We start from the raw sequence: 25,456 nt of genomic DNA on the forward strand, positions 1-25,456 counted from the left end.
CAAGAGAGGGGCTTGAGGGACCCCTCAGAGCATCATGCCATCCCCCAGATCTGCAGGGGGCGCAGGGACAGGTAGCAGGGAGACATGAGGCTGCCTTAGGAGTATGGTGGGATGAGGTGTGCTCGTGTCTCCCCAGGGCTGGACGTGGACCCTGTAAGAGGGATCCAGACCCGGGTCCTCCTGAAACGGATATCGGGAGAGATGCAGCAACTCCAGAAAGAGAGTAGGGGGCATCCCTGATGCCCAGGGGCTCAGGGGCATTCAGGGCTACTTGGAGGAGGCTCCATCCTCATCAGGGAACCACAAGCTGGAGGTCCCTGCTTGAGGGACATCTCAGGAGAACATACAGAAGCTCTGTGATGGCCCGAGGTGCCAACTCTATGGCAAGGGAGAACCTTCCTGCCTTCAACTCTCTCCCCTCCTCTCCCTCCACGGGGAAGCCAGAGGCGGCGTGTGCTGGGGGAGGTGGAAGATGGGGCTGAAGAGGACAGTCACGCCGCACCCCCTGCCCACCGCGTCCGTCCGGAGTCAAGGTCAGAGCCTGGTGGGGGAGGAGAGAGGAGTCGTGGGGGTTTCACATCGGGTGACCGGGAGGTTTCATACCCAAACGCTGTGATGCTTGGCTCATACCCGAGAGCGACCAGCAAGGCCAAGGCTTGTGCCCTAGATCTGCTCCGAGCGTTTCTGGGACGCCTGCAGAGAAAGAGTGGACAGATCTGTTTAAAGGGGCTTTGGAGAGAAAGAATAAAGTAACGTTCTGTTTTCCTCCCATTGAAGGCAGCTTATTAATAAACTGGAGACTCTTTTTGTAGAAAGAACATCCTGACCAAATGGAGAAGCCAGCATGAAGCAGGAAATGGGGGCGAGGTGCAGAAGACCGTCCTGGACACCAGGACTGGTCGGGGAAGACATGTCCAGGCTTACAGACCACCATCCACCTGGCCAGCCCATGGGAGTGGGGGCACCTGATGCCCTCAAAGCCTGATGACACCCACTGGGGCCCATGCAGGTACCGCTCATTGTGCTGCAGCAATGCTTGTGGCAACACCTGTGCTGATGCAAGGGGGGGTCACTGTGCTGGCAAGAGACCTCACTGGCTGGTCCCCAAGACCCCTGTATTCTTAGTTCATAACTGGCGATCTGATTTATACATCAGTCAGTTGGAGGTTTGGTTCACTTGAGTCCACACCTTCCTACACAGTACCAGCTTGTAGCTCCTGGTCCTGAAAAATTCAGGTCTAAGCTTTGAAACAACGTTTCTGCAAATAAGTTACCACCTGTCTTAGTCAAATACCACAGCCTTAAACAACACATATTTACTTCACACAGTTCTGGAGGCTGGAAGTCCTAGATCTGGGTGTCTGCATGGTGGGGTTTTGGTGAAGGCTTATCCCTAGGTGCAGATGGCCGCCTTCTCACTGTGTCCTCATAGAGGGGGCAGGTGGGGCTGGAGGGGGAGAGAGGAACAGAGAGAGAGAGATTGGTCCCCTTATAAGACGAGGAAGAGAGAGGGAACTTTCTCTCTGTCTCTCTCTCTCTGCCTCTTCTTACAAGGCAACCCAGCCCATAGAATTAAGACCCCACATTTATAACCTCATTTAACCTTAATTACCTCCTAAAAGTCCCATTTTCAAATACAGTCACACTGGGGGTTGTGGCTTCAACCTATGAATTAGGGGGACACCCTCTCGAAGACACTGCTTCGCAATGGCATGCCACCTGACACTCTGCCCCACCTCAGGCTGACAACTTCCCACCTCCTCCTGTTCCTCCTCCCAACAAACTCATTTACCTGGATTTGTGGGTCAACTACAAGCCAAACATAATGTTTGTGGCTAGGGATCAAAAATGAGATCAAGACAAGGATCAGCTCTTTCCTCGGCATGGGCCTCTCCCTGATTCCAGTCGACCGCAGCATCTGTAGCCATGAACTGAGAGGAGCAGCTTCTCATTCTCCTACCTCTAGGCTGGCAATTTCGGAGGGCCAGTGGCCAGTGGGGATGAGGGCTTCAGGGAAAGTGTGGTGGCAGACACAGAGCGGGGCAAGCCCAGGCACGATGAAATCAGTTTTCAGACATATCAACTTCTTCTATTCCACATAACACAATTACCACGGCATTCTGGACAAGCTGACAGAATGGATAGAAGTGTTGGGAGGGCTTACTCATCAATTCCGTGATGCTACTGTTACATAGAAAATGCTCAAGCTTTGTGGACAATTTTCGTAACAAGGATATAGCAAAGTTAAGATGTGTACACAGGTTTTTACATCAGAAATGTATTAGCAACCCGTGTCCAAAATGCAGGTTCACAAACAAAATATGACTTTTAATTTATTTATGTTGACACTTTACAATTATTCTTGGCATGCCTGTATATTTTACATCTCAATAATTTTTAATGTTCTGCCCTCCAGCTAACTTATTAAAACTTTGCTGTAATTTACTACTAAAAAAACAACAGAAGCGTCAACACAGGTCCATCGCCACCTTGCTGAGGCTGAGAGCCGCCCAGGATAGTTACCAGAGAATAAATGGAGCACTTATATTTAGCTGGGTGACTCAAGTTGCATCCCCAAATACAACCACTAAACTCATGAAAGCTGGACCTTAGAGCAGTGCTTCCCCAGTGTGTGTGTGTGTGTGTGTGTGTGTGTGCATGTGTGTGTGTGTTTAGAGATCAGGTCTTGCTGTGTTGCCCAGGCTGGCCACAAGCTCCTGGATTCAAGGAATCTTCCTTCCTCATTCTCCCTGGTAGCAGGGATAGGTGTGCACCACCACACCCAGCTTTCTCTAATATTTTTACTAATGGAAAACTACTATAGCTTTTCATTTTTTAAATTGACATCTAAAGGCTTTCATCATAAGTTAAAATAGTTGCAAAGGATTTAACTTTCAGTGTATTATAAACATTAATGTATCAATCTTTTAACGTATTGAATTTTTATACTATAAAAATTTTATCCCCACTATTATCCATTTTAAAATGCACCAAGTTCTTTAAAAGTTTGAACTTTACATTTTACCTTTTTTCCCCAAAATTGTATTTTTAATTTTCTGCATCAAATTTATCATAATTAATATACTTTTATACTTGCAGGACTTTTTTAATCAGTCTAGCATACTTTGCAGCCAAAATGCATACATAAGTAGAAATATATATCTTTTAAAATGTGATCATAAAGTTCCAAGTGTCAAAAACATTTCTTTTAGATTGTTATCATTATAATTTTTATCAGTTCCTGACTGATAAAAACAATGTAGCATACCAATTTTATAACAGTATTAAAAATAAAAATGACTCTAGAAGTGATTGTTTTAATGAGATGCATAGGGCTTTTTTACTTTTCAATTAGTTCATATGTCCATGGGTAAATATTTCTGATGGCTGATGTGAAACAAAGTTCAGCTTTTATGTTAAAGTTTTTTCTCCACCATAGAAACCTGACCTTGGGCTGACTTCCCAGCTCTGTCCCCTGAAAGCTGTATCCAGGTGCGTTTCAGCTGTGTCATGGCGAGATGATGTCAGCTGTGTTGTCACGAGGTGATATTGCCCATGATGAAAGTGACACTGGTTGGTTCCCTTCATCTGAATTGGGAAGGTGTGAATGTGGGAGGCTGCAGTGCAGGGAGACACCCACCCAGCCTGCTGCACCCTATGTGTCGTGAGAGGCTCCGCCTTAGCATCTTTGAGGCTCATGGGGCTCCAAAGTCCTCACCAGATGTGCCCCCCTCCAGAGGGCAAGGCTGCACCCCTGACCAGTCTAGATGTCTACTGGAGCCCAAAATGACCACTGAACAACATTGCAATCACCAATTTTGTCCCTTTTAAAATTTTTATCAATGTAAGTGCTGAGAAGCCTTGTTCACAGAAAGAAACAGCAACACAGGAGTTACGTGCCAAAAATAACAGATTAAATGGACAAATTACTTGAAAGACTCAAACTAACAAAACCCATTCTAGAAGAAACAATGAGTAGCCCTATATTCATTAAATAAATTAAATCCCTAATTAAAAGGCCTTCAAAAAACAAAACAAAACAAAAAAATTTCAGGCCCAGATAGTTTCAATGATAAATTCTAGCAAATGTTTAAAAAATAATGCCACTTTTAAACACACTCTTCCAGAATATGGGAAGAGGAGAAAACACTTCCCAACTCATTGTATATCAAGCTACCATTACTCTGGTACCAAAGTCACACCAAGACATTACAGTAAAGAAAAACTTCAAACCAATACCCTTTCCTGAACATAGATCATCAAAATATTAGCAAATCAGATTCAGCAATACGAAAAAACCACAATATGTCATGACCAAGTTTGTTTTATATGTTCACACAAAGCTTGGAATGCAAGGCCTGTTTAGCATTTGAAAATCAAACCATTCAATCCGTTCTACCGACAGACTAAAGGAGAAAACCCATACGACCACCTCAATAGACACAGAAAATCACTTGACAAAATTTCATCGTTCAATCTCTCAACAAACTAGAAGGCAATTCCTAAATCCAAGAAAGAATTTCTACCAACAAACCTACAGCTGATGTTATACTGAATGGTGAAAAATTCAGTATGGTGAACTGCTTTTTCCCTAAGATCAAGAACAAACACTTCTTTTAATATAGTACTGGATGAAAATATATATTTATGACCCAAACCCCAAGAATAATTACTGATATGATTTTGGCATGTCTTCTTCCAGTATTTCTCATTGCATACATATATACAACTATTTAAACTTTTTAATTATAAATTGAGATTTTTCTCAAGTTTTCTTTTTTTTTATTATACTTTAAGTTTTAGGGTACATGTGCACAACCTGCAGGTTAGTTACATATGTATATATGTGCCATGTTGGTGTGCTGCACCCATTAACTCATCATTTAACATTAGGTATATCTCCTAATGCTATCCTTTCCCCCTCCCCCTACCCCACAACAGGCCCCAGTGTGTGATGTTCCCCTTCCTGTGTCCATGTGTTCTCATTGTTCAATTCCCACATGAGTGAGAACATGCGGTGTTTGGTTTTTTGTCCTTGCGATAGTTCACTATAGTCAGAATAAAGGATAAATCTGGAATAAAAATATGAAAACATGTAACAATCTGAAAATGTTGAAAGCAACTGATGTACTAGAACACATCAGTTATAACCAATATCATTTATCTGTTTTTAACATTATAAATGTATCTTCCTGAATGAAAAAAGGCATACAGGCTAAAATAAAGACTACTGTTTCTTTAAAAAAAAAAACATATATATAGTACTAGATGTCCTGGCCAGTGAATAAGAAAGAAAAAGAAATAAAAGGCATACAGGTTGGGAAGAAAAGCTAAAACTCTCTCTACTTGAAGATGACATGTTTGCATAGATAAACCAACAAAATTTGCCACCATCTCCCCGCCCCCAAAAAAGCTCTGTCATAAAAAGGCTCTTTAAAAGAAAATGATATTTCTTGAGGAATAGACATTGCAATAGGAGTAAGTGTGCTATCATAGTAAACTATGTGCATATTTAGGGAGGTAAAGGAAGACAAAGGTTTTTAAAGGAAAAAAATGAGGAAGGTTACATCATTTTATTTTCTTTTTAAAGACAAAGTCTCACTCTGTGACACAGGATGGAGTGCAGTGACATAATCATAGCTCACCAGAGCCTCAACCCACTAGGCTCCAGCGATCCTCCCACCTCAGCCTCCCAAGTAGCTGGGACTACAGGCAGCCACCATGCTCAGCTCTACATAATCGTTTTGAGACAATTATTCTTGGCTGCAAGGATACAGGATGACTCCAGTCCAAGATTGAACAGGCAGTTGCTGGACAGATGTCCTCACAGAAGTATTTTTTTTGTATAAGGTTGTGATGGCCTTTGTGCAAGGTTGTGTTTTTTTGTAGAATCTTTTGTGATAGTTTTTGTTATTAGTCATTTATGCATGAGAACCTTCTCTTCATGGCCTTCCTCAACTGTGTTTGTCAGGGTTTTTTTTTTTTTTTTTTTTACACAAGTGACTCCATTTTGATCCTGACAACTTTTGCAGCTCTTCAACTCATACATGAGTTTAGCAAGAATACCAAACGAAAGGTCAATACAAAAACATTAGCCATATTTCTATATCTAGCAATGAATAATTGGAAATTGAGACTTAAAAAATAAGGCCATTTATCATAGCACCAAAAACTGTGAAATACTTAGGGGGATAAAATATACATGAAATACATTACATATAAATTTTACAAAATATGTATAAGATCTGTGTGCTAAAAAAAATGACAAAACAGTGATAAAACATGGAAGGGATAAAAGAAAACCTAAATTAATGAAGAGATATTCTCATACTACATGAAAACATCAACTCAAAATGATCACAGGTCTAAGTGGAAAACCTGAAACTCTTAAACTTTTCAGAGAAAACTTTGGGGGAAATAATCTGTGTGATCTTGGGTTTAGGTGAAGATTACTTAGATATGGCACCAAAAGCCTTACTAATATAATAAAAGAAAAAATTAATAAATTATCCTTTAGAAAAATTAGAAACGTTGTTCTTTGAAGGATACTGATAAGAGAATGAAAAGACAAGCCACACACTGGGAGTTATTATTTGCAAATTATACACTTGATAAAGGACTTGTATCTGGAATATGTAAAGAATGCTACAAAATCAATGATAAAAAAGCACTCCATTTTTTTAAATGGGCAAAATGTTTGAACAAACACTTCACTAAAGAAGATACATGGGTGGCAAATAAGCATGTATTCAATATCAAGAGTCATAAGGGAAATGCATACTAAAACCTCAATGATGCCGCCATAAAATAGAATGAAATTATGTCCTTTGTAGCAACACGAGTGCAGCTGAAGGCCGTTATCCTAAGCAAATTAATCACAGGAACAGAAAACCAAATACCACGTGTTCTCACTTGTAAGTAAGAGCTAAACATTGGTACATGTGAACACAAAGAAAGGAACAATGGGCCAGGTGTGGTGGCTCATGCCTGTAATCCCAGCACTTTGGGAGGCTGAGGCGGGCAGACTAAGAGGTCAAGAGTTTGAGACCATCCTGGCCAACGTGGCAAAACCCTGTCTCTACTAAAAATACAAAAATTAGCTGGGTGTGGGGGCAGGCACCTGTAATCCCAGCTACTCAGGAGGCTGAGGCAGGAGAATTGCTTAAACCTGGGAGGTGGAGGTTGCAGTGAGACGAGATCGTGCCATTGGCCTCCAGCCTGGGTGACAGAGTGAGACTCCATTTCAAAAAAAAAAAAGGAACAATGGATACTGGGGACTACTAGAGGTGGGGAGGAAGGAAGGGAGGCAAGGGCTGAAAAACTACGTATTGTGTACTGTTCTTACTAGCTGGGTGTATTAGTCTGTTCTCATGCTGCTAATAAAAACATCCCAGAGACTGGATAATTTATAAAGGAAAGTGGTTTAATTGCCGCACAGTTCCACCTGGCTGGAGAGGCCTCACAATCATGGTGGAAAGTGAATGGGGAGCACAGTCACGTCTTACATGGCAGCAGGCAAGAGGGCTTGTGCAGGGGAACTCTCATTTGTAAAACCATCAGATCAGATCTCGTGAGACTTATTCACTACCATGAGAACAGTATGGGGTAAACCACCCCCATTATTCAATTATCTCCACCTGGCCTCACCCTTGGCATGTGGGGATTATTACAATTCAAGGTGAGATTTGGGAAGACACAGCAAAACCATACAAAACCATATCACTGGGTGACAGTATAAATCATACCTCAAACTTCAACAACACACAATATACCCATGTAATAAACCTGCGCATGTACCCTAAGTCTAAAGTAAAAGTCGAAATTATTTTTAACAAAAGCCCCACAATATATGCAAAGCACAGTAAAACAATATAGATATGCCTGTATTTTAAAAGGGTGACTTCCATCATATGTGAATTACATATCGATAAACCTGTCACAAAAAACCCACCATGAGTTGTCAATTAGAAAACACAATGAGTGATGAGTATGAATGGCTTGAAAAAGACGGGTCAGAGCTGAGCAAGGTTGGGTGCACTGGCACTCTCAAATGCTGCTAGTGGGGATGCAAAACAGTGCTGCCACTTTGGAAACCACTTGGGCAGTTTTTTCCAAAGTTAAACCTACATTCCCCGAAAGCCCCAGATAACTCACTCCTAGGTATATTTACAGTGAAATGAATACAAGTCTACACAAAACCCATACCTAAATGGTTTTTTGGTTTACTTTTGTTTTATTTTTATTATTTTAGAAACAGGGTTTTGCTCTGTCACCCAGGCTGTAGTGCAGTGGTACCGCCATAGCTCACTGTGGCTTTAAACTCTTGGGCTTAAGTGATCCTCCTGCCTCAGCCTCCCGGGTAGCTAGCTAGGGCTACAGGTACGCACAACTATGCCCAGGTAATTTTTTTAATTTGTGTAGAGTTGGGGTCCTGCTATGTTGCTCAGGGTGGTCTTGGAACTCCTGGCTTCAAGCCATCCTCCCACCTCAGCCTCCAAAAATGCTGGGATTACAGGCGTGAGCCACCATGCCCACCTGCATACATGAATGTTTATAGTGGCTTTTAATCACCCCTACCTGGAAATAACCCAAATGCCTTTCAACTGGTGAACTAATAAACAAATTTCAGTTTATCCATGCACTGGAATACTAGCCAGCAATGAGAAATAATGAAGTATTGATACGTGCAAACCATGAACCTCAAATGCATTTTGCTGAATAATAGAAACCAGATCCCCCTCTCACCCCAAAAAAGGAGTGCATGCCATATGATTCCGTTTATATGACAGAGAAAAAAATATGAACAGAAACCAGAGGTGTGTTGGGGAGCTAAGGGAGGGGAGGGGTCAGCTACAGAGGCACCAGGCTATAGAGGCTATAGAGGCCTGCCCTACGTCTTGATGTCAGTGATGGCTAAATGTCTGCATGCGTATGCCGAAATTCTCAGACTAGACTACAAAAGCGGAACTTTGCTACATGTGAACTATACCTGAATTTCAACAATAAGGAAAACAATTCCACATTCCTTCAGGAATGTCAAAGATTAATGCCATCATCGAAGATCTGATGTATGCTTGGGCTGTGATTCCCAGCACATCCTTAATCAATTCTACCTGGACTGAGCCAAAGACAGATGAATCTTAGAAAATGACAGTGGATCATTTTGAATTGATAATCTGTTGACCCAAAGGTACCTAATGTTCCACATACAGTCTCTTTCTTCAAGCATATAAACACAGACCGTAGTAGGCAGCTATTGATCTTGCAAATTTCTTTTCCTTTTCTTTTCTTTTCTTTTTGAGACAGGGTCTTGCTCTGTCACCCAGGCTGGAGTGCAGTGGTGCAATCACAGTTGACTGAAGCCTTGACCTCCCTGGCTCAAGCAATCCTCCCACCTTAGCCTCTTGAGTAGCTAAGAGGGGAGGGAGCTACCTGTCAATACTAAAGGCTCATGCCCAGCCGCTGTGGTGCACCATGCCCTAGGAGGACTGGGTGGCCACCTGATTACACTGGTCTACAAGGGAATGGGCAGTGATCTGTCCTCACTGGAAAGACACCTTTATGGGCTGGGCATGGTGGCTCATGCCTGTAATCCCAGCACTTTGGGAGGCTGAGGCAGGTGGATCACCTGAGGTGAAGAGTTCGAGACCAGCCTGTTCAACATGGAGAAACTCCATCTCAACTAAAAATACAAAATTAGCCAGGCGTGGTGGTGCATACCTGTAATCCCAGCTACTCGGGGTCTTAGTTCCCAGTCACAGAAGGAAGACACGCCCTTCCTGTACTGGAGGACACACATGCATGTGTTATGGCATTGGAGGACGCTGGCCCCTGGCCACTTTGGGTTCTGTGTGCCAACAAACTTATGGGAAAGAAGAGGGTTTCTGTTATGACCGGGGTGATTGATCCTGACTATCAAGGGGCATTAAGACGACCATTTCACACAGGGAGCAGGGGAGTGTGTCTGTCTCGCAGAAAGTTGTCTGTGGCAAGATTTGCACTTCCTGCAGTCTGGCCTCCTTAGACTTGTGCAAAACGGGAACACTCCCCACTCATATGATTGATCTAGCATCACTTTGGCATCTGAACCCAGCAAGGATTATGTGAGAAGGGAAATTTGCAGGCCCATGTCACTCTCAAACATGAGCATCAAAACTGTACAGCAATCATTTGCAAATCAATGTATACAAAAATAGCAAACACAAATATTCAGGTTTATCGCTTGAATTCCTGGTCAGTTTAATAGGATGAACTTCAGTGGGTGAAAAAATAAATCATTAGCATTCAACATTCATCATAAAAACTCTGCAAATTATGGGTGGAAAGAATCTCCCTTTGCCTGTGAAAGGGTATTATCTCCCTCAGCTTGTGGGTGCTATCACAGAACACCTCAGACTGGGCCATTTACAAAGAACGATAATGTATTTCTCACAGCTCTGCAGGCTGCGAGTCCACGATCAAGGCGCTGGAATTTGGTGTCTGGGGAGGGCTGCGTTCTCCGGAGAGGAGGGACACTGTGTCCTTGCAGGGCAGGAGCAACAAGGCCAAGGGGTCAATTGCTGAGTGAAGCCTCCTTTTCAAGGGTTTTAATCCCTTCCAGGAGGAAGGAATTCTCATGGCCTAATCTCTTCTCAGTGGTCCGCTTCTTGGTATCACCACATTGGTAACAGCTAAATTTTGGAGGGGACACATTCAAACCAGAGGAGATAGCTACCAAGACCCTACAGCAAAATCATGCATATCTGTGAAAAAAGGAGAAATTGCCCCATTTACAGGGGGGATGAAATAGCCATTGTCTCCAATTCTATTCAACAATATATGAGAGATTATAGCCAATTATAAAAGGCAAAAATAAAAATAGAAGGCATAAGATTTGGAAGAAAGAAAGAAAATTGTTTCATTTACAAATGATATGATTATCTACATGAAACACCTTGAAAAGTGTTCCCCATCCCCCAAAACACTCTCCGCCACCCAAAAAACTAGGAATAACCAAACAGCATAAATAAAATGTCTAAGGTTACTGAATAGAAGATCACACAAGGAAAGTCAATTTTATTCGTATATTCCAGTAACAAAGATATAAGTGTAATCAAAAGGTATAGATAGCTACACTGTGATAAAAGATACTTAGGACAGCTGGGCACAGTGGCTCACGTCTGTAATCCCAGAACTTTGGGAGGCCAAGGCGGGGGATCACTTGAGGTCAGGAGTTTGAGACCAGCCTGGCCAACATGGTGAAACCCTGCCTCTACTAAAAATACAAAAATTAGCTGGGCTTGGTGGTGGGTGCCTGTAATTCCACCTACTTGGGAGACTGAGGCAGGAGAGTCGTTTGAACCCTGGAGGCAGAGGCTGCAGCGAGCCAGGATCGTGCCATTGTACTCCAGCCTGGATGACAGAGCAAGACTGCGTCTCAAAAAAATAAAGAAAAAAAATACTTAGGACTAAATGTAAAGAAGAAATGCGCAAGAATGTTCTGGAGAATAACCTATAAAATGAGTTGACATGAAAGAAGGCTTAAATGGAGATATATCCTGCCATAAAAGTATCATTTTCCCCAAATTGATCCACATATTCAAAGTAATTCTACTAAGAATCCCAGTTGGCAAATTGATTCCAAAAGTCAGGTGGAAAAGGAAAGGGTGGAAAGCAGCCAGGACGTGCCGGAGGGAGGGCAGCGCGGGGCGCTTGCCTCCAGGGCTGTGAGGAATGAGTGTGAAGCTGCAGCGGTTCGCACAGCAGCACTGGTGCGATTGCAGCCCTGCAGGCCAGGGGGACTGGTGGGGTCTCAGCTCACACTCACGGATGGGCCCCTGACATGAATGAGGCACTCCAGGCCAGAGAGGGAGGTGGCCTGTTCAGCAGATGGTGCTGGCCTTGGTTGTCCATGTCGAAAAAAATCAAAATGCAACCCCTACTTCATTCCACAACTGAAAAATAAAATTCCTGAGGGATTTAGAGCACACTCGAGAAAGGCAAACCCAACATTCAACGAGGGAGTCCTCAGTGGCTCCGGAATTGAAAAACAGCCATATAAAGGCATTTTTCAGACAACTCAAAAAATCTGAACATGGACTGCCTATTAGATAATATTATTGAATTAAAGTTAGTTTTCTTGTGTATAATAATGACATTGTGGTTCTGTAGGAGAATATCCCCATTCATAGAAAATGTATCCCTGAAATATGTAGGGGCGAAATGTAATGATGTCTACAAAGAATTTCATGTGGTTCAGGGAGAAGAAAATGACTGAAGAGAGAGAAGGCAAATGCGCCAACACGTTACTGACTCGGGAAACTCGGTGAAAGGCATACGGTGCTCATTGTGCAATTCTTTCAACTTTTCTTCAGTTTTGAAATTTTTTCAAGATAAAAATATTAAAGTTAGAATGGATTTTAAAAGAATTGTGATATATCTACACAAGGGAGTACTGCAAAGCAGTGAAATGTGAATACTACACGGTTCTACCAGCAGAATGTATAAACCTCAGGCATGTGCAGAAACAACCACGTCACTGGAAAAATACGATACAGTTCCAGTTATATATAGGGTAAAATTAGGGGAAAATAAACAATATACTGGTTAGCATTTCAGATATATTAATGAAGCTCAAATAAAAAGGAAGAGAATAACAAACCCACAGTTTGGGGTAGGGTTACTCCTGGTGAGGTCAGGAAGGCAGCGATGGGGTCAGGGAGGGGCACATGGGGAGCTCCATGCATTGGTGACTTTCTCCTCTTTACCTGCATGGCGATTGTTGGCTCCTCTGTACCGTAATTATCTGTAACTTAAATATATGCACTTTGGGAGGCCAAGGTGGGAGGATAACTTGAACCCAGGAGTTTGAGACCAGCCTGGACAACATAGTGAGACCCTTGTCCCTACAAACAAAATTTTTTAAAAATCATGAAAAAGCGAAGTTTCATTTTGGCACACCTGTGTTTGTGGCTCTAAAATGCCTGTAATCGATACACTGTATAGCTGCAAGTTTGCAAACTGCTCCAGCATTCACCCCCAAAACCCAAGTCCGTGCGTTTAAATGGTATTACTTAGAGTTCATTTATCAAGATAGATGCTGAATTTTAAAACATCTCATGAGTACTTTAATAACTAAAAATCTCTAATATCCATTAGTGAGACTGAAATTTACAGCATGTTTAACTTCTTAATAAAATGTCTGTATTTAAAAACAATAAAATAGAATTTTTATTTTTGCCTAAGAGTCATAACCCCTTGATCAGATTTTCTTTGTAGTCCTAATCCCACGGTCAGCCCAGGATGCAGTGGCTGAGGTCAATCACTGGACATGTTTTCTTGGGGAGAAGAAATGCTCCTCTCAGCCCTGAAGCAAGTGCAGGACCCAGTGGGCAGGGCCATCACTTGGCTCATCACACCACATGCCAACCATGAGATGGTGTTTCTCCCCACTCTTCTCTTTTTCCAGAAGTGTTGGCTGCAGATGGAACGGGCTCACACTCGGGAGGAGTCAGAGGGAGTTGTGCCTTGGCTTAAGAAAGTCAACAAAAAATGAGATTCTTTGCAGAACATAGGGATGTTTCTAAAATGCCATAGACAAACACGTTTTATTACTTGATTTAATCATTACATTTAGTTAATTGAGTGTGCTTGCATTTTACTATGCCATCAATAGATGTCTGTAAAAATCAGGTTCAAGAATTCCATGCCAGGGCCGGGTGCAGTGGCTCATGCCTGTAATCCCAGCACTTTGGGAAGCCGAGGCAGATGGATCATTTGAGGTTAGGAGTTCGAGACCACCTTGGCCAACATGGTGAAACCCCATCTCTACTAAAAATACAAAAAAATTAGCGGGGCGTGGTGGTGCATGCCTGTAGTCCCAGCTACTCGGGAGGCTGAGGCAGAAGAATTGCTTAAACCCTAGAGATGGAAGTTGCAGTGAGCCAAGATCATGCCACTGTGCACCAGCCTGGGTGACAGAGTGAGGCTCTGTCAAAAAAAAAAAAAAGAATGCCATGCTGGCATTCTGACATTTTTTAAGTATGACTTTTAAAGAAGGTTCTAGAGCTGCTTCAAGATGGCTGACTGGAGGCACCCGACACTTGCCTCCTCCACGAATAAACAAGAGAGCAAGTATAGAATCACATTTAGAATAGATCTCCCAAGACAGAACACTGAAATTCAACAGACAAGTGATGGGAAGCACCACAGGCAAGGGAGGAGAGGGACCGAGGCGGCCTGCTCTGCCGAGCCTCCCCAGGCAGGGAAAGGGTAAGTGAGAGGCCCCAGCAGTCCACATTCTCCCCATGGACACCTGCAATCCTAGCCATGGGAGACGCCCTCAGCCCTCTTGGGCCATGATACTAACATAGGGAGCTGCCTGGAGACGATGTGAGGGCCCCGCTCCAGAGAGGAAGGTCATGCTGGGTCCTACGGCCCCCACCTTCACAGCCATAAGCAGCTACAGCACAGCACCGTTTTAAGAAGCTCAGCCCCCACCAAACTGCATTCTGCCTGGGGGCTCAATATCTCCTGTATCTCCACATTCCTGGAGCCCCACTGATATCCTCCATCTGTGGCCAACACTGCCACTGCCTGCTGTTACTGACTCCACCACCCCCAGTAGTGGGGCTGTTGTGCATTTATAGGCACCAGGAGGACAGATTCCCCACTCACAACCTCACTCACACCTGGGGCTGAAGCCCACACTCCCAGCTGCTTGTCCAGGGCTGCTGCCACTGAAAGCAACCCTGCCCTCCTCAGCAGCAGGGCCATTATGCAGCTGCTGATACCCCCACACCAGCATCCTGCAGGGGAGTTGGGGAGCGCCCTGTCCCTGCCTACCACAGCCAGTGCCCACATGCACCACCGGGGGGCCTGAGGACAGATGCTAGCTCCACTCTCCCACAGTGCCTGAGCACACTGTGCTGGGGCCTGGGGATCGTCCTGCTCCATTCACCATCATTGGCACCTGAGCACTTTTCCCAGGGCCTGAGGATGGACCCACCCAAACTCCCACTACCACCACCACATACTACCACCCCTTCTCGCATGTACCACATGAAGGCCTGGGGACTGGCCCACCCCACCTGTCTCAGCCACCGCCAATAGCAGCACAGACCACTTGGGAGCCAGAGGGTTGTCCCACCACTGCTACTGCCATCACCAACACCACACTCACTGCCAAGGGGTCCAAGGACCTGCCCACCTGCCCAGCCTACCTCTCCCACTGCTGGCACCCAAGCAAGCACCTAGAGGACACCAAGAATCAGCCCACCTGGACCTGCTAACAATAGTGCCAGCATGCACAGCCCAAGCCCAAGGACAGACACAGTTGGTCCATCACTATCACCACTGGGTCCCAAGGACTGGCCCACCTGGCATCTCCATCCCCAATAAAACTTAACCATAGCATCCACTAATAACCACACCCTAAGCCACTGAGGAAATCACAGACACCAATGACACTGTTTACAGCTGAAGAAACCATACGGAGACTTCACTACTGCACATACTCAGAATCAAAACCAAACTTCCTTTCCCAGCCTACTCAACAAACCATAAATACATCTTCAGGAAAAAGTCCATCCCTACAAAAGCAAATTCAAAAAATTGGAAGAAGTGACTGTTATACCAGATGTGCAGATGTCAACATAAGGACGCAAGAAACATGAAAAAGCAAGGAAACATGACACCTTCAAAGAACACAGTAATTCTCCAGCAACACATTTCAATAAAAAGAAATGTATGAAATCCTGGAGAGAGAATTCAAAATAATGATATTAAAGAAGCTCAGTGAGATATAAGAGAACATAGATAAACAATACAAAGAAATCAGAAAAACAATTCAGGATATGAATGAAAAATTTATCAAAGAAATATGCATTATTTAAAAAAAACAAACAAACAGAAATTCTGGGCCAGGCCTGATGACTCATACCTGTAATTCCATTGCTTTGTGAGGACAAGGTAGGAGGATGGCTTGAGGCCAGGAGTTCAAGATCAGCCTGGGCAACATAGCAGGATCTTGTCTCTACATAAAATAAAAAAAAAAATAGCCAGTCATGATGATATATGCCTGTAGCCCTAGCTACTCGGGAAGGTGAGGCAAGAGGCTTGCTAGAGCCCAGGAGTACAAGGTTACAGTGAGCCATGATCACACCACTGCACTCCATCCTGGGCAACAGGGCGAAACCCTGTCTCTAAACAAACAAATAACAATAACACACAAAAATAAAACTGGAACTGAAGACTTTATTGAATGAAATACAAAATATATTTGAAAGCATCAATATAAACTAGATCAAGCAGAAGAATTTCAGAACTTGAAGATAAGTTTTTGAAATAACCCAGTCATACAAAAAGAAAAAAAAAAGAATGGATAAAGCCTATATGACATATGGGACACTATAAAGTGACCAAATATTTGAATTTTCAGTGTCCCAGAAGGCAAAGAGGAAGTGAAACAGAAAGATAATCTACTTAACAAAATAATACCTGATAACTTCCCAAATCTAGCCAGAGATTTAGACATCCAGATACAGGAAGCTCAGAGATCTTCAAATAGATACAATTCAAAAAGGTCTGCTCCATAGCATATTATGGTCAGGGTAAAAGTCAAAGACAAAGAGAGAAACCTGAAAACAGCAAAAGTGTCTAGTCACTTATAAGTGAATTCCCATCAGATTAACAGCAGATTTCTCAGCAGAAACCTTATAGGCCAGGAGAGAATGGGATGATATATTCAAAGTGACAAAAGAAAAAAAAACCTGGCAACCAAGGATACCAGATTCAGCAAAGTTCTCTTTCATAAATGGAGGAAAAATAAAGTCTTTCTCTGACAAGCAAACACTGAGAGAATTCATTATCACTAGACTAGCCATAAAAAAAAAATGCTTAAGGAAGTCCTAAACCTGGAAGTGAAAGGACGATATCTGCCATCATGAAAACACACAAAATATAAAACCCACTGGTAGAGCAAATACATAAGGAAAAGAAAGGATTCAAATATTACCACTACAGAAAACCAGCAAACAACAATAATAAAAAATAAAAGAACAAAAGGAACAAAAGATATCCACAACAGCCAGTAATCAATTATAAAATGACAGGAATAAGCTGTCAGGTATCAAAAATAATCTTGAATGTAAGCAAATTAAACTTTTCAATTAAAAGATATAGATTGGCTGAATAGATTTTTTTTAAATGACCTATCCATATGCTGCCTACAAGAAACTCATCTCACCTGTAAAGATACATATGGACTGAAAATAGAGAGATGGAAAGATATTTCATGCAAACAGAGACTAAGAGTGAGAAGGAATAGCTATATATAAATCAGATAAAACAGACTTTAAGTCAAAAGCAGTGAAAAGAGACAAAAAAGACTCTACAGTGGCCACAAGCACAAGCAAACTTGCATGACTTATAGATTCTTAAATTGCAGAAATAAGGAGATGATTACTAGTTTCCAGTAAGGACCTGTCACTGCAGAAATTTACAATGGAAGTTCTTTAAATATGCACCTTTCCGTTATATTATGATTGTATACATTGCAAAGACTTCACTGTGAATCTCTTGAATAAAATGTGGTCAGGACACCTAAATGCAATTAGATTTATTTTCAATCTAATCATCAAGCTGGCAAATAATCCTTTTATTTAACAAAGCCATAGAAATTTAGCCCAAAATAAGCCCCCATGTGCTGCTCCAATCACAATTCCCTTCTCCCTGTCTCAGAATTAATTAGAATCCTGACTTGATAATTGATTGAAATAAAGACAACTATGTGCAACAAAGTGGATAAACTTTATAAACATGTTGGCCAAAATAAGCAAGACATAATAAATTCAATATGATTACATTTATATAAAATTAGGCAAATTTCTTTAGGCAAAATTAAGCTATATTTTTTAGGAATGCATACATAGTAAGTTCTAAATATTCTTAAATTTTCATGATTGTTAATTCAACTCAAGAGTTCTTCTATATTGTGTTTTAGTTTCAAAATATATCTCTTTTAAAAATTCTAACTTAATTGAATTGTGGACAGAGAATGTGGTCTGTATGTATTAGTCATTGAAATTTGCTGAGACTTCCTTTATTGCCCAGTGGAGAATGGTTTTTTCTTTTTTTTTTTTTTGAGAAGGAGTCTCACTCTGTCAACTGGCTGGAGTGCAGTAGCGCGATCTTGGCTTACTTCAACCTCCGCCTCCTGGGTTCAAGTAATTCTCCTGCCTCAGCCTCCTGAGTAACTGGGATTACAGGTGCCTGCCACTATGCTTAATTTTTTTTTTTATTTTTTGTAGAGACGGGGTTTCACCATGTTGGCCAGGCTGGTTTCAAACTCCTGACCTCATGAGTCGCCTGTGTCAGCCTCCCAAAGTACTGGGATTACAGGCGTGAGCCACCACACCACAGAATTTTTTAAAATGTTCCATGTGTGCTTGGAAGTGTGGCCCTCTGCACATCTCTAGGGTTTGCTTTGCTTCAAATTCTGGTTGCCCATCTCTCTGGGTCCCTGGCCTTCTTGCCTGGTGCTCACTATCTTGAAAATGTTTCATATGTTTTGGTTTTTAGTTTTTGGTTTTTTTTCCTCATGGGATGGTTAATCTTGCTCTTGTTAGTTCATCTTGGTCAGAAGCTGAAGTCTCCTATTTGCCTTTCATTTTTGAAAGATTATTTTTGCAAGATTATTTTTGCTGAAATAGAATTCTAGCTTTAAAGGCATGTTGTTTTAAATACTTTAAAATGTCGCTGTATTATCTTCTGTCTTGGATGGTTTCTAATTCAAAGTTTGTGATTTTCTCTTTGTTCCTCTGTTTGCAGTGTCTGTTTTCTCTGTTTTTCCAGCAGCAGTTGTACTATGCTTGGTCTAGGCAGTGTTTATTATTGTTGTGGTTATTAGTATTATTAGCAGTGGTTGTCCTCCTGGGTGTTCTCTGGATTGTGGTTTGGTGTCTTCCATGAATTTTAAATATTCTTGGACATTAACTCTCCATGTTGTGGGAAGTCAGGGACCCCGAACAGAGAGACCAGCTGGAGCCATGGCACAGGAACATAAATTGTGAAGATTTCATTTTAATATGGACATTTATCACTTCCCAAATAATACTTTTATAATTTCTTATGCCTGTCTTTACTTTAATCTCTTAATCCTGTTATCTTCGTAAGCTGAGGATGTATGTCACCTCAGAACCACTGTGATAATTGTGTTAACTGTACAAATTGATTGTAAAATGTGTGTTTGAACAATATGAAATCAGTGCACCTTGAAAAAGAGCAGAATAACAGTGATTGTTAGGGAACAAGGGAAGACAATCATAAGGTCTGACTGCCTGTGGGGTCGGGCAAAAAGAGCCATATTTTTCTTCTTCCAGAGAGCCTATAAATGGACGTGCAAGTAGGGAAGATACCACTAAATTCTTTTCCTCACCAGAAATATTAATATTAATACCCTGGGAAAGGAATGCATTCCTGGGGGGAGGTCTATAAACGGCCACCCTGAGAGTGTCTGTCTTATACAGTTGAGATAAGGACTGAAATACGCCCTGGTCTCCTGCAGTACCCTCAGGCTTATTAGGATGGGGAAAAACTACATCCTGGTAAATTTGTGGTCAGACCGGTTCTCTGCTCTCGAACCCTGTTTTCTGTTGTTTAAGATGTTTATCAATACGTGCACAGCTGAACATAGACCCTTATCAGTAGTTCTGTTTTGCCTTTTGTCCTGTTCCCTCAGACGCATGTGATCTTTGTTCTGCTTTTTGCCCTTTGAAGCATGTGATCTTTGTACCCACTCTCTGTTTAACACCCCCTCCCCTTTTGAAACCCTAAATAAAAATTTGCTGGTCTGAGACTCAGGCAGGCATCACAGTCCTACCGATATGTGATGTCACCCCTGGCGGCCCAGCTGTAAAATTCCTCTCTTTGTATTCTCTCTTTATTTCTCACCTGGCTGACACTTATGGAAAATAGAACCGATGCTGACATATGGGGAGCAGCTTCCCCCAGTATCTTCAAATATTTCTTCTGCTTTCTTTTCTTCTGGGATTCCAGTTACTCATCTGTTAGCATGTCTGATAATTTCCCAAAGCTCTTGCATGCTCTGGGTTTTTTGTGTGCTTGTTTAAAAAATCCCTGTTTCTGTTTGTGCCTTGCTTTTGGTCACTCCTATGGCCCTATCTTCATGTTTGCTGATTCTTACTTTGCCTATGCAGAATCTTCTGAATTCTTTGTTCACCTCTGCAGAACTCCCCGTCTCTGCTATCGTGCTTTTCAATTCTCACCTTGCCACCTCATCCTTCCTCACATTTTCCAACACCTCTGGATCAAACAGTGGGGTGTGCAGTGTCCTAGAGGTCAGAGCAGCCATCTTTTTGCCCTGGATCTTGCTGTCCCACCCATTTCTAGGTGTAAAACCTGTGAAAAGCTCAGCCATGCTGGCATTGCTGGTCTTGACTTCTTTTGAAATAACTCTGAAAGCCACTTGAGAATGTACACAAGCCATGGCAAAGGAATGGTCCCAGTGACACAAGAAGAATTTTTCACCACTGTGGAAGATAGTATAGCAGCTCCTGAAAAGAATTAAACTTAGAATTATCATAGGATTCAGCAATTCTGCTGTTGGCTAAATGCCCAAAAAAACTGAAAGCAGACTCAAAAAGATCAGTGCACCCATGTTCTTAGGAGCATTATTCAAAATAGCCAAGAGGTGGAAGCCACCCATGTCCACCAACAGAGGAATGAATAAACAAAATGTGGTCCCTTCATACAATGGGGTGTTATCCATCCTCAACAAGCAAAGATGCTCTGACATGTACCATAGCAGAGATGAACCTTGAGGATGTTACGCTAAGTGAAATACACCAGCCCCAAAAGGACAGACACTGCATGCCTCCAGACACATGAGGTCCATAGAGGACTCAAAGTCACAGAGACAGAAAGTAGAATGGGGGCTGCCAGGGGCTGGGGAGATGGGGGAGGGGGAGTCAGTGTTGAATGAGGACAGAGTTTTAGTCTGGGAAGAAGAAAAAGTTCTGGAGAAGGAAGACAGTACAGTGATGGTTGCCCAAGAAACAATGTAAACGCGCTTAATGCCACTGAACTGTGCACCTACGAATGGTTAAGTGGTAAATTTCAGATTATGGATATTTTACCACAACAAAATTAAACGAATTCTTCATTACAACTAACTTTAAAACAATAGGAACAATTCATTTTTTATTTTGGTTCCAAAAAGCATGCTCTAATCAACTCATTTAGGTAGCACCTGCTAGAACGTGGCTCTGCTCGATCAGATCTTTGTGGGCCTGCAGCTCTGTCCATGGCCACCGATCACCCACTGCGTTCGAGCTGGGAATCCTGCAAACATAGCCCTGTCTACAAGATGAATGGAGAACATTTGAGGAGTAACACTTGGCTTGGGAAAACCAGCCTAAAACCCCTGAGGAATCTCCAGTTTAGTGTTAATTGGCTCATTTATCACAGGGGGCAGAGGTCAGGAGCAGCCCGTGATGAGAGGTGGGGTCTCTTTCAGAAGACCTGGCAAAAGATTCACCTCTACTCAGAGAACATCTGGAATTCTCAGAGGAAGCTGGCGTAAGAGAACTGTGACTCCTGAAGTCCAGGAAAGACATTCTTCATTTGTATTAAAGGAGAGTGAATTTAACTATTCTGCTGATTCTAGAGGTTTCTATAACTCTCCAGTGCTCATGAGCTGAACCTGAATAGAAAAGACAGCCTTGTCATCTGTGTCGAGTCCTGCTTGCTTAGACACTGTCAACCTTACACTCTCCCCTCCCACAGCTCCATCACCTTCTGGCTTCATTTGAGGACAGAAGTGAAACAGTGTTGGAGTGGATACTACATAGGCCACCTCTGAGAGGGTGAGACATGACAGGGACGCTGGGTGCAGCCTCCTGTTGAGCTCTGAGAAAATGAGGACTTGGTTCAGATGTGTAAGGTTAGACTGTCTTTGTCATCCCAACATTGACACTCAGTTAGGACTTGGGGATAAATTGCTGCAGTAATTTAAACTTACTATGAGATTACTCTGTGCAGAAATAAAGCAAAATAATTTTATCCACAACACCTTCCATGCATCAAGAATAGACCTCCCTAATGTGAACAGCATCTTAAGATATCTGTGAGAATCCTGCGTGGTAAATACATATTCTGAGTGCTTACAATTTACATAGTTCTTACATCTTAATTACTCTTTTGCTAGTATCTGGCTAAGATTATACTCTTTGGAAAACCCTGGAAAAGCTATACATCAAGTACTATAATAATTCCATGCAATAAAAATACATTTATGGTAGCAAATGTGAGCAACGGAGCTCTCATATGCAGCCCGTGGGAGTGTAAATTCGTACAACCGTTTTGGAAACCTGTTTGGCAGCATCTTCTGAGTTTAGTATGTGCACACTCTATGGCCCAGCAATTCTACTCCTAAATATGTGCCAATCAGAAATGCATATATATGTGTGCCTAAAGACATGCACAAGAAGGTTCATAACAGCATCGTTCATCACTGCCCCAAGCCCAAAGCAGCCCCGATGCTTGGGAGCGGCTGGTTGGAGATGCCCCTCGTGGTGTATGCATAGAGCAGAGTGCTGCATTGCAGGGCAGTACGCACACACTACACCCCCATAATATGGCTGCACTCAGAATAGGGACAGTCTCACGAGCAAACACTGAGCAAAAGAATCCAGATACATTATATAACTCATTTATATAAAGCTTAGAACAGGCAAGGTTCACCTACACTGGAACAAGTCGGAAGATAGCTACTCTCTGAGGTGGGATAAGGGCTGGGAAGTGTGTGAGGGAGTCCCCTGGTGAGATTCTGTCTGACCCGAGGCCTGGCCCCATGGATGTGTGAACCTTTGTAAAAAATGTATCCAGCTGAACATTTATGATTTGTGAGCTTTTCTATATATATGCTATACTTCCAGTTAAAAGTTGGCTTAAAACTACATCCATATCCTTTAAAGTTTATTTGTAGACATTTAGGTCAACTAGTTTTGAGACTAAAACCTGTATAACTGGAAGCACTGAGACTGACAAAAGTCCTATAAGATTCAAGCAGCTAGTTTAATTTTCGTTTTAAGAATTGAGTTGAAACTTGAGCTTTTAGGATTTACTGTCGTCAATAGGCAGAATATTGATTATAATTAACAATTAACACCACCTATTGGTCACCAGCAGCAAGTGCAGCGGTGGAACCAATCAATGAAATTGCACAAATGATTGCTAGCTTTAACACTTGTCTTTTTGCTCATAGGCGCGAGAAACCGGTATTAAAATTTAACAGAAAATGTAAAAAGGAGGTTGGAGCTGTAATAATTTCGTCTACTACATGATACGGAGCTGTCATAATTGCAGGTTCGTTTCAGAACATTCCGGGTACCTCCTTGGACCTGGAACTGTCTGGGTTCTCATGGGATCAGAGTCCTCCCGTTCCCCGCCCTGGAGGGCAGGTCCGGTGCCTCTCACGGGCGGCAGCGCTGTCGGGACCCGCGGCCACGTCTCTGGGGCTCGGCGCAAAGCAGCTGCCCCGGGACCGCGTGGGCTAGGACTGCAGAGCCGCCGGGGAGCCGCGCACCTGCGCTGTGAACCTGGGTCCCCTGCACACCGCTTTGTTCACGGCCCGCGGCCAGGCTCCATGCTGCGTTCCCAGTGTCGGGGCTCCGATCTCAGCAGCTTTGGGGGTCATAATCAGCCCGGCACCTCCTAACGCTGGGTCAGCCTGTGAACCCCGATCTTACCGGGCCGCAGAGGCGCTCAGCAGCGGCAGCTTTCACCCAAGGGGACCAAGGCGGAGTCCTTCTTGTGGGAATGAAGGTCGCCCTGGTTTAAAGGCACAGTTTGCATTTTTCCTGTCTCCCTTTTTTTTTTTTTTTTTTTTTGAGACGGAGTCTCGCTCTGTCGCCAGGCTGGAGTGCAGTGACGCGATCTCTGCTCACTGCAGCCGCTGCCTCGCGGGTTCAAGCGAATTCTCCTGCTTCAGCCTCCCGAGTAGCTGGGACTACAGGCGCGTGCCACCACGACCGGCTAATTTTTTGTATTTTTAGTAGAGACGGGGTTTCACCGTGTTAGCCAGGATAGTCTCGATTTCCTGACCTCGTGATCCGCCCGCCTCGGCCTCCCAAAGTGCTGGGATTACAGGCGTGAGCCACCGCGCCCGGCCCGTCCCCTAGCTCTGACTTCTTAACTGGCAACAACGTGGGAGACAGGTCTCTCACGAGGAACGCCTTCCCCAGAGCCCATGGAAGGGGTGCAGGAGGGTGTGGGGTCCCTTTGAGCTGCCGCAGAAGCTCCGCCTCTGACCCCGCGGCCCCCCGGGGAGAGCGGCCTCCCTTCCCGCGCCTGCAAGGGCTCTTCCCCTTGGATACTACGTTCGCTTTCTCTCGAATAAAAAAGTCCCTGTCTCCAAGCTGGCCCCAGCTGCTGTGCTCGGACTGGGCCTTGACTCCCCAGCTTTCTCTCCCGGAGCCTTCGGAAAGCTCCTCTTCTGTGCATAGGACCAGGGTGCCAAGCTCTCTACGCAGCACAGAACCAGAAACACCAAACGGGGCTCTGTCCTGGAAAGAGGAGCACAGAGGCCAAGGCCAAGGCCACGCCTCTGTCTGTGGACCTAAAGAACGCGTTATACGTTTATTTACTCAGACATTCTTATTTTTTATGTTTTTAAATTGTGGTAAAATACACATAACAATTACCATTTTAACCATTTTTAGGCATTTAGGTGTATTCATATTTTTGCACAATCAATAGAACTTTTTCATCTTGCAAAACCGAACTCTGTCCGCCTTAAATAAGCACTCACTCCCCATTGCCCTCCCCAGCTCCTGGCATCCACCATTCCACTTTCTGTCTCTCTGAATTTGATTAGTCCATGGACTAATACTGTTAGCAGCAGGGAATCCGTAGGGTCTGCAGCAACTCGATTCTTGCCTCCTCAGAGGAAAGAATTCGGCCGAGGTGCATAGCGCAGAATGAGAGGCCAAGGCGAGTTTTAGAGCAGGACTGAGAGTTTATTAAAAAGCTTTAGAGCAGGAATTAAGGGAAGTAAAGTACACTTGGAAGAGGGTGAAGTGGGCGACTTGAGAGATCCAAGTGCAGGGTGCAACCCCCCAGTCTGGGTTTTATACATGGGTATGGTTCAGGGTTTCCGTTTCCCCTTCCTTGATCTTTCCTTGCGGTGGGCTGCCAGCGCTTGGGAGGGGCCGCATGCGCACTGTGTTTACTGAAGTTGTGCACATGCTCGCTTGAAGTATTTTGCCCTTACCTGTCTCGTGTTCCTGGAGGAAGGTCACACACCAGTTAAACTACATTTTGCCTCTCTGTGCACAGGCCTAAGCCACCTCGCCCCACTCCTGAGATCTTATAGAAAGCTGCTAATCAGTTTCAGGTGTTTTCCAGCTATTGGGAGCCCGCCTTTCCCTGGTACAGCTGCAACCAATTACTATTTTAG

At 43.4% G+C, this 25,456-nt stretch overlaps 2 long non-coding RNA genes across 2 annotated transcripts; one reads left to right on the forward strand and one right to left on the reverse strand.

Moving 5' to 3' along the window:
• The first annotated feature begins 308 nt into the window (after positions 1-308).
• Positions 309-2,661, forward strand: LOC129464050 (uncharacterized). The gene is made up of 3 exons (XR_008651409.2): positions 309-533; positions 813-1,009; positions 2,417-2,661. It is a non-coding gene; the product is annotated as an uncharacterized lncRNA (long non-coding RNA).
• A 10,432-nt stretch (positions 2,662-13,093) lies between these two features.
• Positions 13,094-23,833, reverse strand: LOC134732531 (uncharacterized). Its single transcript, XR_010115842.1, has 3 exons — positions 23,748-23,833; positions 15,920-16,012; positions 13,094-13,510 (listed from the first exon to the last, which is right to left on the reverse strand). It is a non-coding gene; the product is annotated as an uncharacterized lncRNA (long non-coding RNA).
• Between the last annotated feature and the right edge of the window lie 1,623 nt (positions 23,834-25,456).

The sequence above is a fragment of the Symphalangus syndactylus genome, chromosome 15 (genome assembly GCF_028878055.3).
Source record: "Symphalangus syndactylus isolate Jambi chromosome 15, NHGRI_mSymSyn1-v2.1_pri, whole genome shotgun sequence".
NCBI classification, from domain to species: Eukaryota; Metazoa; Chordata; class Mammalia; order Primates; family Hylobatidae; genus Symphalangus; species Symphalangus syndactylus.